The sequence below is a fragment of the Biomphalaria glabrata genome, chromosome 10 (genome assembly GCF_947242115.1).
Source record: "Biomphalaria glabrata chromosome 10, xgBioGlab47.1, whole genome shotgun sequence".
Taxonomy (NCBI): Eukaryota; Metazoa; Mollusca; class Gastropoda; family Planorbidae; genus Biomphalaria; species Biomphalaria glabrata.
In genome coordinates, this window is record NC_074720.1 from 44,507,508 (window position 1) to 44,530,379 (window position 22,872).

General features: G+C 35.1%; 2 long non-coding RNA genes across 13 annotated transcripts in view; one reads left to right on the forward strand and one right to left on the reverse strand.

Moving 5' to 3' along the window:
• Positions 1 to 435: 435 nt before the first annotated feature.
• On the forward strand, positions 436 to 17,331 carry LOC129928633 (uncharacterized). Of its 3 annotated transcripts, XR_008780086.1 has the most exons (6): positions 436 to 986; positions 5,151 to 5,320; positions 8,540 to 8,638; positions 8,958 to 9,193; positions 15,337 to 15,468; positions 15,605 to 17,331. It is a non-coding gene; the product is annotated as an uncharacterized LOC129928633 (long non-coding RNA). The 3 variants fall into 3 exon arrangements; XR_008780087.1 differs by lacking the exon at positions 5,151 to 5,320 and having other exon boundaries at positions 441 to 986; XR_008780085.1 differs by lacking the exons at positions 436 to 986; positions 5,151 to 5,320 and adding an exon at positions 7,247 to 7,538 and having other exon boundaries at positions 8,550 to 8,638.
• Positions 17,332 to 18,214: 883 nt separating this feature from the next.
• LOC129928807 (uncharacterized) overlaps positions 18,215 to 22,872 on the reverse strand; it is a 31,126-nt gene continuing 26,468 nt past the window's right edge. For 6 of the 10 annotated variants that reach the window (XR_008780282.1, XR_008780281.1, XR_008780280.1 and 3 more), the window contains exons 7-9: positions 21,820 to 22,390; positions 20,577 to 20,798; positions 18,216 to 20,452 (exon numbers count right to left, since the gene is read on the reverse strand). This is a non-coding gene — a long non-coding RNA (uncharacterized LOC129928807). Of the gene's footprint in view, positions 20,453 to 20,576; positions 20,799 to 21,819; positions 22,391 to 22,872 lie in introns of all 10 variants that reach the window. The other 4 variants (XR_008780277.1, XR_008780283.1, XR_008780285.1 and 1 more) reach the window with 3 other exon arrangements.

Here is a 22,872-nt window from a genome sequence, read left to right on the forward strand (position 1 = left end):
GACATTTATAATCTTCTTATCTTTTATAATACAGACGTTACTTAAAAAAAGAAGATGATTACGTCCTACGCGTATTTTGTATTTTGATAATACATATATTTAGCAATGATTGAAAAAAATATAGGGCCTACTTAAAAACAAAAAAAAAAACAGATTTTGCCTAAACAATCTTTAAAGTATCCACCCAGTAGGGTACGAGAAGAGGGTCGGGGGGAGCACCAGCTAGTTTTTTAAATAATTTTTATTTATTTTCTGCATTTCGCGCTTCTGAACCACAGACATATGATACAATATATATAGGTCTTAGTTCTGAACTCACATCTCCTTATAATGAGAAAATCTGAAGTCAAAAAAGGTAAAAGGTAAGATCACAGACCTACATAATCTACATTGTCGAAACATGACATTTTTTGTTATCTCCATGGAAACTAAAAGGCAATAAACTTTTGATTATATCATAGATTAGATTTGAGTGAAAATTTTCTGAAGTTCTGTGATTAATAGATCTAGCCTCTTCTAGATCTATTTAACTATTTAAAATCCGCGAAACGGGATTGTAATATTTCTAAACTTTAAAGACTAAAGATCTTTTTTTTTTTCTGAGAATGAAGACCGATTTCCAAGATCGAACCACAACTGGTTGGGAATAGGGTCCGCCTTCCAAGATTTAGAAATTAGATCTATAGATATAGATAGAATAGATCTAGATGATATTACTATTACTAGAGTCTAGATCTATATATCACAAGCTTAATAGGAAAGCCTTGATGCTGAAACCAAGAAGCACCAGCATACCACATGCTGGCTAAATCAACTAAATGATCTTGCCATTGGCAATGAGATGTGAAACTAGATCTAGATCTATGAAATTAAAAAAATGTACAATGTGAATAAGCATTTGTAGCATGTGCAGGGGCGGACTGGCTATATGGGCATTCGGGCAAATGCCCAGTGGGCCGGTATCCAAATGGGCTGCTAGGACTACAGTAAGTATCTCTCCTTTTTTGAAATCACGTTTGGTATTTTATAAGATAAAGTAAAGGCTATAATTACTATAAAGGCCACATGGATGCCAATATTCAATTGGGTATTAGTATACGACACTAGAAACGCTAAATTAGGTTTCTCTTATATTTTCAGAATATGCAGAAAAAAATGCAGATTACAAATATGCAATTTGATTTCCTCGGAGATAAATAGTTTTTAAAATATATATTTTTTAAGTTTTATTTCTTATTACCATATATTGTCATTGGAAATACGCCATTTTGGTTTTAAGGCTTAGTACTAGACTATCTCCCTTGAATTACTTGCCAACTTTTTTCTGTTGCTGTTTTGTCTTTCTTTCTAGCAGCTATTAGATCTAATATTAAAATTCATTTAAAATGCAAACAATCTTTTGTACTTTGAAAAATAACTAAAAATCGAAATTAAAATCATGTAGTTAAAGTAATAACAACAGACAAAAAAATTAATAGAAAAATAAAAAAAATAACTCTAAGCCTAACAAAATATCTTTTATTGGCAAAATAAAAGTAATTAAATAAATAGATACCGGTACCCTGACTTTAAATACATGAAAATAATGGACATAAAAATTGTTATTTAATGATGAAATTAATGACATGCAAAAGAAAAATGTGGTATCTTTTAAAAAATGGGTATATTTCTATGTATTTTTATGTAATAAAATACAAAGGCAAGAAAAAAAATCAAATAGCCAAATAGATCTAATCTGAATATATTGTAAGATGAAATATTAATCAACACTTAAAAATTTAGGCTAAATCATCATACTCCAAGCAGTGGATTTGGCAAAAAAACGGTTACACGTGGCCTCTTGTGGTACAACCACATCAAAGTGATTACCATTTGTATGCAATAGTGTTATATTGCAGCATATATGGTTGTCTGTGTGAGATAGTATGTATGTGTTTGCATCATGAAATAAAGGTTTTAATAATAGCCATGAGTATTTTGTTTTGTTGTGGTTTGGTGAGAATGTATAGATGTCTCTTTGCAGTAGTGTAGCAGCTGCAAGCATTTCTGCAGATTTGTCCCATGTTTTTTCATCAGCTCCATATGCTGCTGTTAAAAAAAATATGGTAGCTATAAGTACAAGTTCTTTATCCTTCTCTTATTATGTACGGTAACTTATAATCATATTGAATGAAAAACAATGCACAATATAAGAACAAGCAATATCTACAACAAGGTAGAGAAAGTAATGATAGGCTTGAAGAGTGGAAGGGAACTGCTTTTATAACAGATTCGGGAAATGTTACAATGGCATCACAGTTAGTAACCTTGTGATGGCTCCAAATAGGGATGGGGCGATGAAAATCAAAGGCTTTATCAAATCTCTTTAATGAGATGAAAGAGCTTCAAGATAAAAATACTATGTCACTACTTCTGTGGACCAAATAGGGGAGGGGGACTAGACTCTATGACAATCAGAGTGTATTTGTCATACGTAACTACTTCTTGATGTAACTACTTATAGACTGCCGGCCAACACGATATGATCCAACCACGGGAGTTTTTGTAGTACATAACTATCTGTAGAAGCTGGCCGACATTATAGGATACAACCAAGAGAGTTTTGATCATGACATGGTTTATGTTGCATCACGTTTCAGTCTTAGTCTCATCCGACTAGACCTCAGTTGAACTGCATGTCGGTGAAACGAACCGACAAAGAAAGCGAAGAAGGATAAATTTTGACCAAGTAAAACACCGTACCTTGCCCTTCTCCCTTTATGAGCATACCAGCGATCCTAGCAGTAGATGACCTAATATGACCACGTCGCCGGCGAAGCTCTGAGCAGGGGAAGGTGATTACATCACACCTAGTTCTGCCGTAAAGACAAAGATCGCGTGTGACGGCCGGCGCAGCGAGGGTTTAAAGGTACGTAAGAATAAATGGAGACAATCGCCACCTGTACGGTACGGCGGGAGAGAAAAACTTGATTTGGACTCCGTAACGGAATGTAATACATGGGCGCTAGTGGATCCATGTGAAGAGAAGGGTTGGTAGGTGGAGTCGCTACCCCCCCCCCCCACACACACACACAACTACACATCTTAAACAAATTTAGTGTAATAGGTGAGGAGTTGTTTTTTTTAATGAACTCCGAAAGTAAAGATGCATAAATTATCTAAATAGTAGTGTATATGCTTCTTACCTGTTTCTTTATACATTGGCTTTTGTTCCCCACTCTACGCAAAGTAAATTTCAGATTGTGAAACATGATAGTTTAACAGGTGCTACGTAACGTTTAACAAAGACGTTCGTGATCTAGTTACACTCGACCTATCCTCCCTCCAAGAGAGGTGGAGCCAGAGGTAGTGGTAAGAGTTATAAACACAGACATTAGTCCTATCTGATCATAAAACACACGCCAAAAAATCTCTGGTAGACAGTAGACTCCACTCAGAAGACCTTACGGCGAAAGAGAAAGGGACACTGATCTGTGTCAGCTTCATAAAATTCTTTCTCTTCGTGGTGTGATTTTACGAAAATAGAGAGTGCTCAAAATTCGTTAGAAATGTATAGATCTAACTGTAGTCTTAATCATCAACAGATAAACATAAAAGTATTATTTCTGATAGTAATAAGTTTCCCGTACTAGATCTATATCATTTATTGTCATTGCTCTAAAAAGATCACTAAGTCATAATGCATAATTTTGTTCAAAAAAAAAAAAAATAATTAAACATAACATGTATATATAGATGCGTGTTTCATTTCATTTAATTCATGCATATTTGTTTTTTTTATTTTATCATTATTTCGCTTTGCTTGGTGAGTTAATATATTAATTATAGATCTAATTGTTAACATATATTTTTTAATTAATAATTTCATAAGTAGAAAAAAAGAAGAAACAACAAGTTCATCAATTTATTAATAACATTTTATTTAGACCTTCATTTCAGTACATACACTTAAAAAATCATAAGTTGACAGCATAAGAACAAAAACTCTCTTTAAAAAAAGTTATTGAAAGTTCAATATAGGTAAGGGAGATAAATATTGTTAACAAACAACACGGTGGTCGGCAAAGGTATCTGCGTATCTAAACTATTACCTTTTAAATTGTTACATTTGTCATAGTATTCTTTTTTCAGGGGACGTGTCCTCTGAGCGAAGTATTTCCTTAAAAATCTTTTACAGACTCTACTAGGCCTAGTAATTTAATCTAACACATTTTCCGAAATAATGTAATAGCCTACATCGATAGAGCTTCTTCCTTTTAGGGCCTAGTAGTAGAGTCTAGATACACTTTACCATTAAAAAGCAACATAAAGCCTTTATTCCTTATAAGGACATAGTGTTCACTTTAAGCATGTGTACATCTATCGATACATTATCAAATTTAACAATGATTTTGAGGACAGGTAGACCTAGAACTGGATGCCCATAATATAATATACAATTTATGGGCCGGATGATTTAGAAATGCCCAGGCTGGTTTTGATACCCAGTCCACCCCTGAGCATGTGTCACATATATAAAAGGTTACTCATTAAATTTTCAAATAAATAAATATATAAGTATTTTTACCAGTAACCATTTGTTTCCTAATTTAACCAGTCAACCAATTCATATGAAATAGTTTATAAACATTTTTTTTTGACCAAAACAAAACCTACAATAAAATTAACTTTACTTAATAGTAAAAAAAAAAAAGAAGTAAGTACTATTACTTTTTTCTGTTTATATCTAATAGCCATTTTTATCCAAGACAAGGTTCTAATATTGGTGCATCCATGTAAAGCTCCCATCACCTCTTGGTTGGTTTAGCAGCAAAATGTTTACATTTCTCACTCATCCCTCTGTACTCACTCTACTTTCATAAATATGTTTGTTAAAAATATCAATTGTTGCCCCTAGTGTTTGTTTATATTTGTGTCTGTATCTTGACCTGCAGTATGTGTGAAGTCATTTTTTTTTTTTTATTCATTGTAATAAAGCTTAAAATGTTAACACTGTTTAAGTAGTACAGCCACCCCCAATGCAGCTTTATCTGCATGGGATGGGATAAAACATTTTAAAATCACAATTAGGTCTGTCTCACTATGGAATATTTTCTTAATCTTTGGGTTTAAAGACAATTTACTTCATTATTTTTATTTATTACAAACAGAAGTAATAATTGGATGGCTGCCTGGTCGTGAGGTTTGCGCGTTGGACTGTCGTTCGGATTTATCGATGGTCGAGGGTTCAAATCCTGCCCGCTCCCATCCCCCGTCGTCCTGCAGGAGGTTTGGACTAGGAAGTAAACTATCTTCAACTCTGAAGGAACATCCGAAACATGTAAAACATTTTACAACATTTTACAAGTAAAAAAAAAAAAATTAAATGTAGAGAACAAACTTATAAGATACTGTACTGTATGCAGAGCTTTGTGATGTATGAAAGCAGGTATCGTAGTCTTAAACATATGTTCCAAGAAGAAAGATATTAAATTAGGACAATTCATATGTACATGATTAGTGTTGATCTTTGCTCAAATAATACTAAAAATAATTATTGTAGGCCTTAAATTAGGTTCTAGTCATCATAATTTAAAAGAAAATATATTTTGCAAATGTATACATTCTGAAAATTTAAAAAATGCTACATTTTTTTTTAATTTTCATGATAGGCTTTTTTTTTTTTTTCTCATAGGAAATAATTCTTATTATGTTTTAAGGACAACTCCATTTCTAAATATAATTTCTTAATATTTTTTAATTTTTTTTTTACAACTATGTGACTCGGTACCCACTGCATTATTACAGGGGTGCCATAGCGTTGTTTTATGTTGTGTGAAGCCATGATGACAGTGTCGATATTGGGAGGCCATGGTTTGGGGCTTTGCAAAGCCTGTAGTACAGATTTTGAGTCAGTGACCCCAACAATCTGTGTTGCCCTCAATTGTCCCTCGCCGAGTTAAAGTCAATGACTTTTAAGGCTTCACAGACTGCCATGGTCTCCGCATTGAAACTGCAAACACTACCACATGGACCAAAGATTTTGACTGAGTGAGAGCCAAGAAAGTCGATGTAGGCTCCATAGCCTGCTCTTTCAGAATCTATCGATGCCGACCCATCAGTGAATGCAAAAATAGCACTGAGCTTGAAGGTATTAATGGTCTCCAGTGCTAGAATTTGAAGGTCTTTAGATGAACGACTTAGCTTAGTGGCATTAGGGTCTACTAGTTTCAAACATATATTAGGGTCTACTAGTTTCAAACGTATGTCTGGGGCCGATGGGCGACACCAAGGAGGAAGGGGATGAAAATGTTGAATGTTTTATCGGTTGGTGGAGAGGCCAGCATCTGAATACGTCTTCTGTATCTCCAACCATCCACTAGTTTTCTAGCTGGGAGGTATTCATCCAGCCTTTTATACTGCTCAAAGCAGGTCAGTACTGACCTTTCCCTCCTAAGGTTTAGTGGACCTACATTAGCCATTATTTCAGCTGCATTTACTGGACTTGTCCCACAGACAAATCTTAGTGCTTTGGACTGTATTTTATCAAGTTGTTCAAGAGCAGTCCTAGAGCCATAAATTTGCACAGGTAGGCTGTAGTCTGTGAACGGACTGCTCCTAAATACAGTGATTGGAGCATGTCTGCTCCGCTCCCCACTTTGTGGATGCCAGCTTCCGCACTTTTTCCACTATTGCAGACTCCTTGGCCCACCAGGGAGGGCAAATTCCACCCACTGAACAGGCTGTAAGTTTTCATCATGCTCTGGCTATAATTAAAAAAAACAGAAATGGAAAAGTAGTTTGAGTGCTGGGACAAATCCTAAAAAGCCTGTGGAGTCTGGGAGCGCATGAGGTGCCCTGACCACACTTCCCCATGGTGGAGACTGTCCAGGCCTGAGCAAGCTATTATAGCACAGTGCAGGACAGGCCATTGTCCTGTTGGCTCATATTTCTCATGGCTAAAAATTGTACAAGAAATGATGGAGAGCCTAGATAGAGAGGCACCCAAAATTTGGCATCCACATAAACTTGGACAAAACCTGAAATTCTGGCCCGAATTGCACAGTCCACAACAGCCCTTTCAAAACTATTGATCATAATTTTTTACTTTACTAAAACTTGACTAAAAGAACAATATTCACTACTGTGATATTAACCAAAAATTGGAGGGATGGGGTGACATCTGACCTTGCACACATAAACATTGCAATGAAGATTCTTGCTACATGTCAGAGTATATATATATATGGCTCCTTTTGTCTCAAAAAGCAATGGATGCGCCCAAATGAGTCACTGGTTTTGGCTTAATCTTGAGACGGGGCAGAATCTGGTGTGGCTAATCAAGCCAATTCTAGAACGGCAGACTTTGCCACAATTCATACATCTGTATGCCTCTGATTCAGGGCTAGTGGACAGGGCAGCTTTTTTTTTCCCCTCAGAGTATACTACTGCTGCAAACCTGCTACATCATACAAACATTTCTTAGTGCACACTATGAAGGGACACTACTTTTGAATTTTTTGCCCCTTTTTCAAATTTGGATGCTGGCAGCTGCCATGGTATGATTATGAGCTCATTTTTTATAATAATATTTTTTTTATTAACCTGAAGGAAATTTGTTATAAAAAATAGTGCCTTACATATAAATTGTTACAATGCCAAAAATGAAATATAAATTCGTGTTCCTCTATTTTCTAGTACATCTAAAAATGTCCGAGAAAAGTTGAGGACATCCTCATACTTGTCTAGAATCTCTTGAAACTTAAGGCTCTAGGAAATTATAATAATTATAAGAAGAATTACAATATTAGAGCAAAGGTTTATTTTAGCTCATATTATTAAAAAAGTAAGTTCCCCTTTCAGACCATGATGTCTATAGTGCAAATGATGTAAAGGTGATCTGTTTCTGTGGCCTATGGTTAGCTAAAGTCATGTGACCAGCACAATAGCCGTCATTACTTTTCCCCAACTAATGTCAGGTACCCATTAGATCTGGGTTGACTAAGAGGGGCCTTAAAGATCCTGAAAGTAAAAATTTCAGTCTTCTAGGATTCGAACCTGGGACCTGTGCTCATAAGCCAAGTGCTTTACCACTCCCCACTGTGCCTCTCATATTATTAGTTAGGCTTTAAACATTTCTTCATTAGAACTGAAAACTTGGTGATTCAAAGATATAACTATACTTGTTTAATTAGTTAATTAAAGTGTTTCAATTTCACTTTGTTTATTATCTTCTGTAGATTATTCATTATTGAGTAGGTCTATTTAGGAAAAAAATCCACTAGATTCAACCAATTCAGTGAAGCATTTCATGACACTTTTAGCTATTAAACAAATCCACTTACTTGCACCTGGTTAGAAACAGAAGTAGGCCACCAATTTCCTTCCTATTGCATGAAGGGCTAAGGATTCTTGGCCAAGGCATAATATTTTAATCATGATGATATGTAGGATTTGAACACAGGTTATTATAATAACAACATTAGTGTAAGTCAAGTTTACTTTAGCCAACTTAATGAAATTATGCGAAAAGTATCTTAATCTAGTTATTATTCCATAGGATGTTTCAGTCATGATTGCCTTTATATGTGGACAAATAAGCCTATACAGTATTTCCAAGAATGAGAACTTTGCAGGGTAGAGTCATTTGACTTACAAGGTGAAGGTTTTTTATATTTAATTTATGGATGTTTTTTTTTGCAAAGCAAAATAACTTCAGGTTGTATAGACATACTCAAAAGAAAGAAATTTTTTCTGAAAGTGACCTTAAAACTTAAAATAAATAAATTATGGCTTTTATTGGTAGTGTTTAAAGTTAAATACTTTGAAAGCTGATCACTAGTTAAGATGTTTAAGTTTACAAGATAATATATTAAATTAGCTAGATGATATTAAATTTACTAGATTTTACAGGAATTAATTTATTCCCAAATGTACTTAAAAATATTTTATTTGCTGACCAAAGACTTTTTTTTCAGCCTCTTAGAGACCACTGGGACATTGTTCTGGGCTGCCTTTGGTATTGGGAACTCTCAGGCACCAGCTATTAAAGAAGAAACAAATAGCAGTCAGGTTAATGGTGACTCAGAGATAACAGACAGCTGCCGGAAGTCATTGAGGTGGTTGGCTACGTTTTGTATGGAGTTTACATTCTTGATGCTGTCGTGGTCCTGATCAACTTGTTCATTGCTATGATGAATTTGAAGACATTTAGGTTTGTTTCATGTTATGTTAATCATTAAGTTAAAACTATTTATATATCACATTTCATTCAAATACTCTTTACCTATCCATTCATCGGAGAGGACCTTTTTGTAGTTTGTTTTACATGTTAATTCAGGTTTGATGATTATTACATCCTAGTCCAAACCTCCTGCAGGAGGCAGGGTTTGAACATATCAGTAGGACAGTATAGAGTGTATGCTTCATTAATAGAAAATCATCCAAAGTTGTGGGGTGAAAGTCTCTGATGATTAAATATAACATCATCTATCTATTTCCTTTAGAAGTGTTCAGTGCACTTATGAAAAAAAAAAAAAAGATTCCTCTGAACCTTTGCACTGTTATCAGCAGTAGACATCTTGGCTAGCTTGGACATGTTCATGGAATGCCACAAGGTTGACTTCCTCAAGACATTTTGTATGGTGATCTATTAGAAGTCAGGAGAGCCTTGGGTCACCCACTACTTCTAACTATCTCAACATTTCAGCACTACTTCTAACTATCTCAACATTTCAGCACTACTTCTAACTATCTCAACATGCCAATTTTGGATGAAGGAATGATTCCTTGCCAAGGCTGATTTGTTACAAAGCAATATATAAAAATCCAAACCTATCAAAGTGGTAATGAAAACTATGGCTTATGAAGCAAATAATAATAATGGCAATGTCATTGCTATATCAGCATAGAAATTCAACACTGGCAAAACAAAGAATGTGATTCCAGAATTAATATGTCGTTCTTAGCTTTGTTCTAAGGCTGTTAGCCGCTTGATAAACAAAAATAATATTGTATACATGAACAGATTTTATAACAGTCCCACTGTTTGACACTTTAGCCAATGATTATGGAATATTTGCTGATGGAACTGCAATGGCTTTAAAAAACTGACAAAGTTGAAGAAAAAGCAGAGAAGTCAATCTGAATTGATCTATCATGGCAATAGAGTAAGTCTTATTCTGGATGGAGAAATGACCCATTCATCTGTTCACACCACAATCCAGGCAATATTCTTATTCCATATGCTAGGCCAAATTCCTACAAGTGCTCTTTCTTCCCTAGTTTGAATATAGAATGGGCTGCCTGAATCAGCCAGGAAAACCAGTGACTTAGCAGAGTTTAATTCCCTAATTAACATGCATGACTAGATTGACACATGAAATGCATAGAACATAATTATATTCTTTTTTGAAGCAACATCAGTAATCTATAAGATATGAGGCCTTGTTAGGATGGACCAAAGAGCCATTCATTTTAGTTTTTCATCCAACACAAATGGGGACCTTAAAAAAGAAGAAATAAAGATGGAATATCTGTGGATGTGCTAAAACCATTGCTCTGTATTGACTTCACCAAATACATGGTTTTGATGTCAACAACCAGGTTTGCAAAAATGGCTCTTTCATCCTTTTCAAAAGAAAAGATAAACTGGGTACTTTATATTTATAAACAACTCTTGACAAAAAATTGAAACATATTTGGAAAATTGGTAGGCCAATGATTCCACTTTCACATGGATAAGCAATTGTGGAAAAATGATTTTCTATTAAGAACTAGAGAATTGCAACTTGGCAGAGAAAACACTGGACTCGGAGAATCGTCATAGACAGCTTTTGAGGATTCTAACTTAGTGACTTTGTTATTAGACCAAAAAGTTTTAATCTGATGGAAATGTTCATGGAAGATGTACTCTGTATTTGATGAGCCAAGAAATAAATGTGAACAAGACCAAAAGGGAGTAAAGAGAACCAACAGTAGAGATGATGCAGTGATGCAACTGAACAATAGATAATGAGTCCTCTATTTGAGAACCCTCAACTCAATAAAACATTAAGAAACTAGAATACACAAGATAGAGCAGTGAGATTCCGAACTAACAAATATTCACATTTGATTATAGTTAGACCTCTAGTAAAATTATTACATTTAGAGATCTTTCAGGACAGAAGACTTCAAAAGTAAAGTAGCAATTATACAAAAAAAATTAAACTATAAACTTCAAATACAAAAACAAAACTTAAAAAAATACTTAGAAAGACACAAAGATAAAGGAACATTCCTCATCCCATATGCTAGAAGAAATTTATACTCCTTCTTCCCTAGTGCTATTAGAGCATGGAATGGGTTGCCTGAGTCAGCTAGAAAAAACATGTGAATTGGCAGAGTTTAAGTCATTGATTAACTTGCATGACTAGATTGACCCTTGAGACACCCCTAGTATGTAATAATCTTGGATAAGAAGATGAGATACTGCAAAAAGATGGCAATAGACTGGGGGCTGTTAACGCTCTTAGTTTATTTCATTTGCCAATGAACAGTCTAAGAAAGAGTGAAGGAAGGAGAGTCCAAATCAGTGGAAAGACAGTCTGAATTAAAAAACATGGGTTTATTTGTTTAGATTGGTTTATATTTGTATCAAACTGGTTGTTATTATTTTGATTTTGTTGAATTTTCTGTTTTAACTTGATGATTTCTCACTTTGATATTGTCTGTAATATTCTTCACCTATCTCTTAGTTTGTTGGGGCATCTTACAAGATTTGTAGATCTTCTTTTGGGGTGTTATTCAGGAAGTCTAACTTGCATCTGGTCACAGCTATGTGATGGGGATGGTTCTGAGGTCCAAGGTTTGAGTCCTCCTTAAGACTTATCTATGCATTACTACAGTTTCTTCACCTTCTTTTCCCTGGGTGCTGCTATTATGTTTGATGTCATGTTTATTTCATCAATAGTCAAAGTAAGAAGTATTTGGGCCTGGTATTGATTAATTCCAAACCTACTATTACTTAGTCATAGTAAAAAGTATTTGGACTTAATAGTGTTAAGTTTTGTTTCACTTTCAAATAGAATAGTTACTTATTCAAATTCATTTGTTAAGGTATGAAAGAGTTGAAAAAAACATGTAAATTTTTTTTTTTTTTAATGCTTTTGATGTAGTGCATATTTTATGCTTAGAGCATACTTATTTTGCTATGGCCCAATCTCCTTTTGTTGACTATTGGGGGAAGGGAACACATGGGAGGTTTACATGCTGTCTTTGGGCTTTCAGAAAACAACTCTGCTCGGTTCAGGATTCAAAATTGAGCCCCCATGGTAAGTGGCTAAGCTGTAGCCAAGCAGTGTAGGCCCGCCTCTCAGCCACACATGCCACAAATTTTGTGAATGAAAATGGGAAAATGGAACCTGCATCTGACAATGTTATTATAGAAACTCTTTTAGAAAATACTTTTTACTATGACTATGGGTGGCTGCCTGGATGTGCAGAATGCACGCTGGACTGTTGTTTGGACTTGTTGATGGTCCTGGATTCATACCTTGCCCTTCCCTATCGTCCTCTGAGATGTTTGGATGAGGAAATAAATTATCTTCAACTTTGAAGGAACATTTGAAACATGTAAAACATTTTACAAACTATCATCTCTATTTTAAAAATGGCCTCGTTCTTAAATAGGGCACTTGCTAACATTGGATACTAAAGAAGTTACAGTGTTACTAGTGCAGCCTTGAGTTCAAATCACAGTATAAAATGCAATTTTTATTTAGGGCTTCAGGATGCTTCCAACCTTGAGTTATGGATACATAACTTCATTTTGGGGTATTATCTTTCCTGAACAAAAAATCCTTATTCTATTAATTTTTTACTGTTTGGCTTAAAAGTTTTTAGGATAAGAAGAGCAGCATTCAGAGTCTGAATCTGGGACTGTCAAATTGACCACCATTTCTGAAACTTAATTTAATTTTTTATTTAAATTACATTGTGATACCATGCAGTGTTGACTTGATGTGAATAGAACTGATGTAGGTCAGTGAGTTCAGCAATACAAACTTAACTAGCAGAAATAACTGGAATATAATAGCAAAGTTCCCCTTTCAGACCTTGCGATCTATAGTGTTAAGGCTCTTTTTCTTCTCTAATATATGTATGTGTACTTCAATGCTGATTACTAAATGTACCCAATTCCTGGTAATACCTTAACAACACATATAACTACAGAATAAAGTGTTGAGGAGATGGAGTGTTGAGATGGAGCGTTGAGGAGATGGAGCATTGAGGAGCTGGAGCATTGAGGAGCTGGAGTGTTGAGATGGGAGTGTTGAGATGGAGCATTGAGGAGATGGAGCATTGAGGAGCTGGAGCATTGAGGAGCTGGAGCATTGAGGAGCTGGAGCATTGAGGAGCTGGAGCATTGAGGAGCTGGAGTATTAGGAGATGGAGCATTGAGGAGATGGAGTGTTGAGGAGATGGAGTATTGAGGAGATGGAGCATTGAAGTTGAAAAGCTGGAGCATTGAGGAGATGGAGTGTTGAGGAGATGGAGTGTTGAGGAGATGGAGCATTGAAAAGCTGGAGCATTGAGGAGATGGAGTATTGAGGAGATGGAGTGTTGAGGAGATGGAGCATTGAAAAGATGGAGCATTGAAAAGATGGAGCATTGAAAAGATGGAGCATTGAGGAGTTGGAGTGTTAAGGAGATGGAGTGTTGAGGAGATGGAGCATTGAGGAGATGGAGTGTTGAGGAGATGGAGCGCTGAGGAGATGAAGTGTTGAGGAGATGGAGTGTTGAGATGGAGCATTGAAAAGCTGGAGCATTGAGGAGATGGAGTATTGAGGAGATGGAGTGTTGAGGAGATGGAGCATTGAGGAGATGGAGCGTTGAGGAGATGGAGTGTTGAGGAGATTGAGCATTGAAAAGCTGGAGCATTGAGGAGTTGGAGCATTGAGGAGTTGGAGTGTTGAGGAGATGGAGTGTTGAGGAGATGGAGCATTGAGGAGATGGAGTGTTGAGGAGATGGAGCGTTAAGGAGATGGAGCATTGAGGAGCTGGAGCATTGAGGAGCTGGAGTATTGAGGAGTTGGAGTATTAGGAGATGGAGCATTGAGGAGATGGAGTGTTGAGAAGATGGAGCATTGAGGAGCTGGAGTATTAGGAGATGGAGCATTGAGGAGATGGAGTGTTAAGGAGATGGAGCATTGAAAAGCTGGAGCATTGAGGAGATGGAGTATTGAGGAGTTGGAGTGTTGAGGAGATGGAGCGTTGAGGAGATGGAGTATTGAGGAGATGGAGCATTGAAAAGCTGGAGCATTGAAAAGCTGGAGCATTGAGGAGATGGAGTGTTGAGGAGATGGAGCATTGAAAAGATGGAGCATTGAAAAGATGGAGCATTGAGGAGATGGAGTATTGAGGAGTTGGAGTGTTGAGGAGATGGAGTATTGAGGAGATGGAGTGTTGAGGAGATGGAGCATTGAGGAGATGGAGTGTTGAGGAGATGGAGCATTGAGGAGATGGAGCGCTGAGGAGATGGAGTGTTGAGGAGATGGAGCATTGAAAAGCTGGAGCATTGAAAAGCTGGAGTGTTGAGGAGTTGGAGTGTTGAGGAGATGGAGTGTTGAGGAGATGGAGCATTGAGGAGATGGAGTGTTGAGGAGATGGAGCATTGAAAAGCTGGAGCATTGAGGAGTTGGAGTGTTGAGGAGATGGAGTATTGAGGAGATGGAGCATTGAAAAGCTGGAGCATTGAAAAGCTGGAGCATTGAGGAGTTGGAGTGTTGAGGAGATGGAGCATTGAAAAGCTGGAGCATTGAGGAGTTGGAGTGTTGAGGAGATGGAGTATTGAGGAGATGGAGTGTTGAGGAGATGGAGCATTGAGGAGATGGAGTAGTTAAGGAAACAGGAAACTTGTTCTATTCTAAAGTCACTAAAAGAAAGCCTTTACATTTATTTTGTTTAGTTTTGTAATTATTTTTTTCTCTTTTGTTAAAAAAATTTGAACAGAATTTTTTAAATACTCATTTGGGAATCAACTGAAATTTATTAACCGGCATATAGGCTAATTGATTAATACTATTTGATATCTATCTTGTAATTTTGCTTTCCTCTGCTATGCTGTTTTTTTTATTTACACATTTTATCTCATATTGTTTGAGATCTATCTGTGATCTATATTATCTTGTTTAAGATCTATCTGATCTAATTTGTGATCTATCTTATTTGAGATCTAAATGATCTAATTTGTGATCTATATTATCTTTTTATGAGATCATTATTTTCATATTTGAGATCTCTTAGCTTCTGCAAATAGAATTTCAAGAGATGATGATATTTATATTAAGCCCTTCTTGCATTTATTTCTTCCAGAATGCCCAAAAGATTAGTCAGCTAAGGAGCCTAAAATGTTAGCCTGTTTACAAATATGAGATCTTCCTTGACTACACAAGTACCTTACAGAAGAAGGCTACTCACTTGTGTTTGGATATGTCAGCTGTTTTGGTAATAAATCAAGTGTTGTTTTTTCTACTATCTCTAATGTTTGTAGGTTCTAAAGTTAGAAAGTGTTGTTGTTTTTTAATGCCACATTGCCTGTCAATTCTGTTTAGTTTTTATATATTCTTTTTTTTAAATACAGTCCCTGTGGCCCTTTTCAAGCATGACAGATACTATTCTAAGCAGCTTTTTTCTCTGGAAATTATTCAACCACAGAAGCTGTGAGGGATATCTGAAATCCATTGCTTACTTGTCTAGAAAGACTTCCATCGATTGAGTGATAAAAGATTAAGCATACACAACTTTTAGTAGTCACCACATAACACTTAACATTTTGATGCTCAAGACAATACTGTTCATGAATGGTTTATTTTTCTTTATGCTGAGAGTGTCCAAGAAGGATAAGGTCAAAGGTTAATTGGACAAACAAGTTAATAAACTTTGTCTTTGAATCTGAAATTGTAGAACTTGTAGAGAAAAAAAAACAACTAAGTGTTTTTTATTTTAATTTACCAGGCACCAAGTACCTACTATTCATTTACTTTGACTGTTGACTTTAAGTTAGAAATTAAGGAAAGATTTCTTTGAGCTATATTTGTCAATGACCATAGGCATTAAGAGAGTTGACACCTCATTTTACTTTTCAACAAGATGATGATGTCTTAAAGAAATTAAGAGCTTTTGATGGAATTCTGTGGTTGAATAACAAAAGGAATAATCACAGGATTCCATCAAAATCATTGCAATTTGAACATTGTTGGTAGTGTCAATGTTATTAAGTTTACATAAAGTATTTAAGTATAGTTCTTGGTGTTTTTACATTATTCATTTTCTAGTGACCAGGCAGTGTTTTATACCATGAATGAATATCTGTTGTAAGAGATTTAAGGTATACAACTCCATTAATAATATCTTTGACAATAAAATATTTTGATCAAGTTTATATTTTTGGAACAGAATATGCTAATGTGTTAACTGCACATTTTTCTTTTTTTTTTTGAATAACAACTGATATTTAGTTTTATCCCTTTGTATCTTTCTACAGTAGATGCACTGTCATACTAAATAGAAATTTTAAAAAATTATAATTTCTAATCAAATTGTCTCCCTTTTAAAATCAAATATCTAAATGAATCATGCTACTTTGATTCTACACAATCTACAGGACTACCAATGTACATTAGTTTCGAACAAAAAGTTGCTAACTTTAAATAATTGATTAACACATTTTGATATTTATGTATACCTTGTAATAAAAGTGGCATTCATTTTACAATTTCATTTTTTTTTTATTGTAACTGGTCTGTGTTAATTTCTTTTTTTTTTCAAATTACTTTGTATTGCCAATATGGGGAAATGGTATTTCTGGTGTTTCTTTGCTCAGCAAAAACAAGTCAGGATTTGAACTCAAGCCCCCTTGACAGTGGTTTATGCCAGATATCCAGCATTTCATGTAGTTTGTAGGCCAAATTTGATACTCACAGTGCCCCAGTGCAGGTAGAAAGAGGAAACCTTGCCTCATTAATGTTTGCTGCTCCAGACTTGCTGCTCTCTATCTCAACTGATCTAGGAAGCACTACAGCTGGGTTTCAGTCCACTGCATTGGCTAGAGAGGATTTCAGTCTCTCAGGCTGCAACTTAAATGAAGTCTGATGTGATTTTATTTATAAAAAGTTGTATGGATGTCTTTAAGCTACATAACTTATCCTAGTCCAATGTGTTGATTGACATAGTTACCAGGTACTGGTACTAAAAAAATTGCCGCTTTTATCCTCCCCTTCCAGCAACCCTTAGATCTAGTTTTTCTAAATTTCTAGTAGTTTAATAGTGCTTTTCCATATGTCATTAAAAAGTTATGTTAAAAGTTAACAGGTTTCTTTAGCTAATTGCTTTGTAACAATATTTGTTTTTGAGCAAATTTTTAGCAAATCTCAAACTTTGATCTGATTCTATGGCCTCCTTCAGTCACAAAGCTGCTATGGATCATCTCATTTTCAAAACATTAGCTATGAATCATTTTCCTGACATTATTTGTGGTTGCAATGATGTCACCCACACAGCTATATATTTGAAGGAATGGAATATGCCAATACAGTTTGGGATCAATGGCATCGTAGGCTCTGCCTGGGAGTAGCACTGTATGCTGCTAACTGAATGGTTGACTCCTGATTTTTCCTCAAAGGCTTTCCCATGTTGGTTTTAGCTGCAGACTTTGCAATCTGTAGGGCAGATGATATAAAGGTCATCTGTTTTTGCGTCCCATGGTCGGCACTATGACCAACTGTCTTTACCTTTTCCCTAACAAATGCCAGGAACCCATTAGAACCAGGTGTACTCAAAGGTGCCTAATAGTCCTAAAATTAAAAATCCCAGTCTTCAAACCCTGGACACATGTTTGGAAGCCAGGTATTTCACCGCTCAGTCACCTCACCTCCAAGTGAATTATATAGAAGCTTTTCACTGTTTGCTCAACTTTCGTTCTACAACTAAAGCAAGGTAATTATGTATTGTTAGGGACAGGGGTGGTCTCAATGCTGTCTGGAATGATTCAAGAGAATATTAGTATTATGTTAGCATGGCAGGGCCCAAGGTCATGTCTAGCCTGCACTAACAAGAAGTTACAGTTGCCAGAAGGTCTACTGGGTGGGTTGTATCTGTGCACCTCAGTCTGTGACCAAAGAAATCAAGAAAGAGAAGAAATAACAAAATGATACTTTAATTCAAATGAGCAAAGCAGCAGTTACAAAACACTGCAGATAAAAAAAACAAAAAAATTAGGAAAAGATCTAGTACATAAACATTAGAAGTGGCCATCATTTTAAAACAAACTTTAAAAAAACAAACTGCCAATTATTTTGACGGTTGTTTCAATTAGAAAAATAATGTACCATAATATATAACTATATATATAAAGTAGCTTTACATATAGAAAAAAAAAAACAAATTCTGAAACTTAAAGGCAGTTCAAAGTACAGAATAATTAAAACTGACACACTCTGGTCAACAGTACAGGAAACAGCATCGCCCTAACCCATATAATAATAGGCGGAAGTATAAGCATACAGCTTAGCACTAGTCTACAAAAGTAGCAAAAATAAAAATACATAAAAATAGCTCTGAGAGCATCAGTTCACAATTATAAAAAAATGCTTGCATGACCTGTTAATAAAGTCTAGGTCTACTGTTTCTTTTCTTGGTTTTACATGTGTTCCATCAGAAATAGAGATTACATCCTAGCCCTAACCAGGACAGTGAGTGTTCATACCAGAGAATATGAATAGTGGATACCCCCATGATCACCATTAGATAAGACAAAGTGAATTAGTATTTGAAAGTTTTAAATAGATTATGGGGATGAACTCAATGCTATAGTGAAGTCTGACAATATTAAATATTAATATAATCTTTGTTTATGAAACAATTTCTTATTTATGATTTCAGACTAAAACTTAAAATGCATTCATAGCAACACACAAACACATTCATATTAATAACATCATAGAAAATGCTAACAGTTTTAGTTTAAATATAATATAACATATAATTGATCTAAATAATGTCAAGTCACTATTTACACTATAAAAAGCATAGAAAAAATTGTGCATGGATGTGACACTAATGGACATTAATATGATAGCACACAAAAGCAGGGGAGATAATAAATTGAATTAAAAGCATAATGTATCAAGGCTTTGGTGTTGTGACTTCAATAATAATAATAATATACGACAGCCCCTCCCTCCTCCAAAAACAAAAAAGATAAAAACATTAACTGAAACAACAAGATGATTGAGGGAACAAAAGGAATATTAAAAAAGAATGAACAATGACTGGACTGATTGTCAAGATATACCTATATATAGAACAAGATAGAAATCAATTATGGTGATTCCACCTAATTAGTTCTTACAAAGTACATCACTTGAGTACTTGTACCTGTATCAGAAATGATTGTTCCACTCATTGTCATCTGTTAGGTTTTCTGACTTTGCGACCACTTCTTGTAATGTAACCTCTTTTTCTTCTTCTTCTTCTAGCCAGCTTTATTGCTGCTGAGCTGTAAGCTCTTTTGCAGACTGTGCCAAGGAAAAAAAGTGTGCTGTTTTCTTCAGTTGTTCAGCACTGCCGTACAGGGTGTTGGTTATGTTGGGCTGTAGTGGAAGTAGGGTCTGCCTAAGGTGGATTAGGGAGGAGCATTCAAAGAGGATATGGTTTACGGTTTCAAAGGGGTGGGCGCAGTGTCTGCAAAGGAGGAGTTGTGTGGAGTTTATTTTGTTCAGGTGGTAATTTAATAGTGGAGTGTGTCCTGTTCTTAGTTGGAAAATTGTAGATTGTTCTTTGCAGGGGGAGGAAGTTAATACTGTCCAGTTTGTTAGGTGTAGTCATTTCTTTGTACATGGCTCTGCCTGTGTTTCCTGATGCCCATTGGTTGAGCCACTCCTCTTTATGATTGTTGACTAACATTGACCTTAGGGTGAGGTAGTTAACAGGTCTATCTGGTTGTTCCATAGATGAACCTGCCTTTGATAGCTTATCTGCCTTTTCATTTCCCATGATGCCAATGTGTCCAGGGATCCACTGTAGTGTGATATTGATATTTAATTTTGATATCATCTGATGGATTATCACAATGAGTGTTGTCAACTCTCTTGGGCTGTTTGAGGTGCTGCTGTTAAGTTCTTGAAGAGTAGATTGGGAGTCTGTAAAGACAACAATATCTGATGGTGGTTGCATTCCTTCATATAATTTGTTTTCCACTGTCTGTAGTGCTATGGTAATGTAACATAAAGTAGGTGACCACGGGTACTCAGCCTGAGGTTGGGAGGAGATCTGAATTTGAAGTAGCATTAGGGAAATGTTCAGTTCTTTCAGATGCAGGTTCCCTCACAAAAAAGGCTCTAAATGATGGTAGAAAAGGAAACAATCTCTTATGTATCTGCTGTGTCTGTGTCTTTGCCTATAGGAATTGTTTTCCCTCTCAAGATGTTCACTGTAAAGAGAACAAAAATCAATCAAAACATTTTCATAGTCAGTGAAACACAAAACTTGGCAAAGCTTTACTTAGAGGTTTAGTATAAAAAAAAATATTAATTGATATACATAGCTTTGCTTACCTTTTTATTCCATACATCTCTTGATAAATATTTTGGTCTACATTTCATCTTCATGTCAGTCTACATCTTCATGTTGGTCTACATCTTCATGCTGGTCTACATCTTCATCATGCTGGTCTACATCTTCATCATGTTGGTCTACATCTTCATCATGTTGGTCTACATCTTCATCATGTTGGTCTACATCTTCATCATGTTGGTCTACATCTTCATCATGTTGGTCTAAATAAGAATAAGAAAAACTTTTGCCTTGAAAAGGGAAAAAAAAAAATTCTATTGCTTTTCTTTTCATGTTCAATAAAACTATTCTGATGATGCAGCTTTATGTTTTAACTTAGTATTTTATGAATAAACTTTAAAGAAAAAAAATACACTCAAGACACCTACTACAGCAGCAAAGAATAACTACCCAAATTAAGTGAAAAAAAAATTTAAGTTTTATTAAGCCTTTAAATTCTAAGGAATTTATTAAAGATTTTCAATTATGCCAAAAAACTATAAATAACTAGCTATTTAGTGTATCTAATGTACAGAATACAGAAAGCTTTAATATTTAGAGTGAAAATTCTGCTATAAAGTTTGTGCTTTTCTAGAAAATAAAATCACAACTTTTTAAGTTCTTTTGCTTGTAGTCCAAACTAATTTGTTTTGTTTAGTTGGCAATAGCAATCTTTCCAAATAGCTACAGAGACTGTCTAGATTGTTTCAAATTCTCTAGGTTTATTCTTTTTATATATTCTTTTATTTGATCTCACTTTCTTTATATTGCTTCAGCCAATCTCTATATTGTTTGCTCTCCTTTTACTATCCTTATGTATTGTATTTCTTTTAGAATGTACTTAAAAATCAAAATGTAAGCAAAGAGCAAATTATCAAGTTTAAAATTCCCACGAGATAAGATCCAAACAAATGAAAATTCAGTTTGATTACAATTATCCTTAGGATTACCACTATAACAAAGACAATATAGATGCAAACAGGAACAACATTCACACATATAAACATATAAACACACAGTCTTATACAGCCAGTGCTTAATGAACTAAGTTTCTTAATGATGTGACAAATGACTATGAAACACACTGACAGAAAGTAGAGTAAAAGAATAATAAAATCTTTCTGTTCTAGCCTTAATGAAGAGGAGGCGACCACTTTATCCAGATCTGATGTAACTGGTTTAGTGGCTGCAGATCGTCCTCAAGAATGCATAAATGAGATCAGATAATGTTTCAACATTACTTACATGTACACTGCACTTGCTTGATATTCTTGTCAAATGTTTGACATGTTTTGAATGTTTCTTGAGAGCTGAAGAGAATCTACTTCCTTGACCAAATGTCCAGCAGAATAAATGTCATCAGGCAAGATATGAGCATCAAGATGACCACACACAGTCCAGCACACATATCACATGACCAGGCAGCCATCCATTCTTATGAGAAGACAAAGTCTTAGTGTAGTGACCTCTTTTGCTTGAATTTTTTCTTGTAACTTAGTGCACAAAATAATTGAGAACTGAAATGACTTCAACAAAATATGAAAATCTAGGAGACAAAAAAATGCTAAGTAGAGGAAAAATGACAATTATAATACACATTTTGTTAATGTTTTATTTCATGTCAGTTCTCTGCAATTCTATAGAATTTGAAGAGTTAGAGCATGAATAAGATGATAATTCCCCTCTCCCTTTTCAAGTTAGTTGTTAGTAACACCAGGTTAGTAGCAACAAAATCATGTAGAAATAGACATGGCTTTATTTAATTTAGTCTGACTGTTGTTGACTTGTAGCACCAAACTGCTGGTAGGCAACTAAACTGTTGAAGGCATAATATATCTTAGCTAATAAGAACTTGAACAACTTCCTAGTGAACGAAACTAAATATAACATTTATAATACTTGTGATCACATGAAATAAATGTAGTAGAGACTTAAGTAATAAAATTTCTTACAATCTAACTCACTACAATAACACAACCTTTCAGTCTTACATTCTGGAGTCGTCTCCCCTAAGACCAAGTGACGACAATGCCACTTTTGCATCATTCACATCCAATCGCTAACCTCTTTCCACAGTCACCATAAAAACACACACACACACACTCCATAACACTTCTGCTTGTCCAACATTCTTTCACTGAATCAAGCCACAAGCATCCTACTTGTCCATATGTTAGACTTTGCAATGACCATGTTTTTAATCATACTAGTTACATTTAGCAGACACTCTGGCACATATTGAAAATAATAGTGCAAATATTATGACTAATCAAGCTTTAAAAAACTCTAAATTAGATT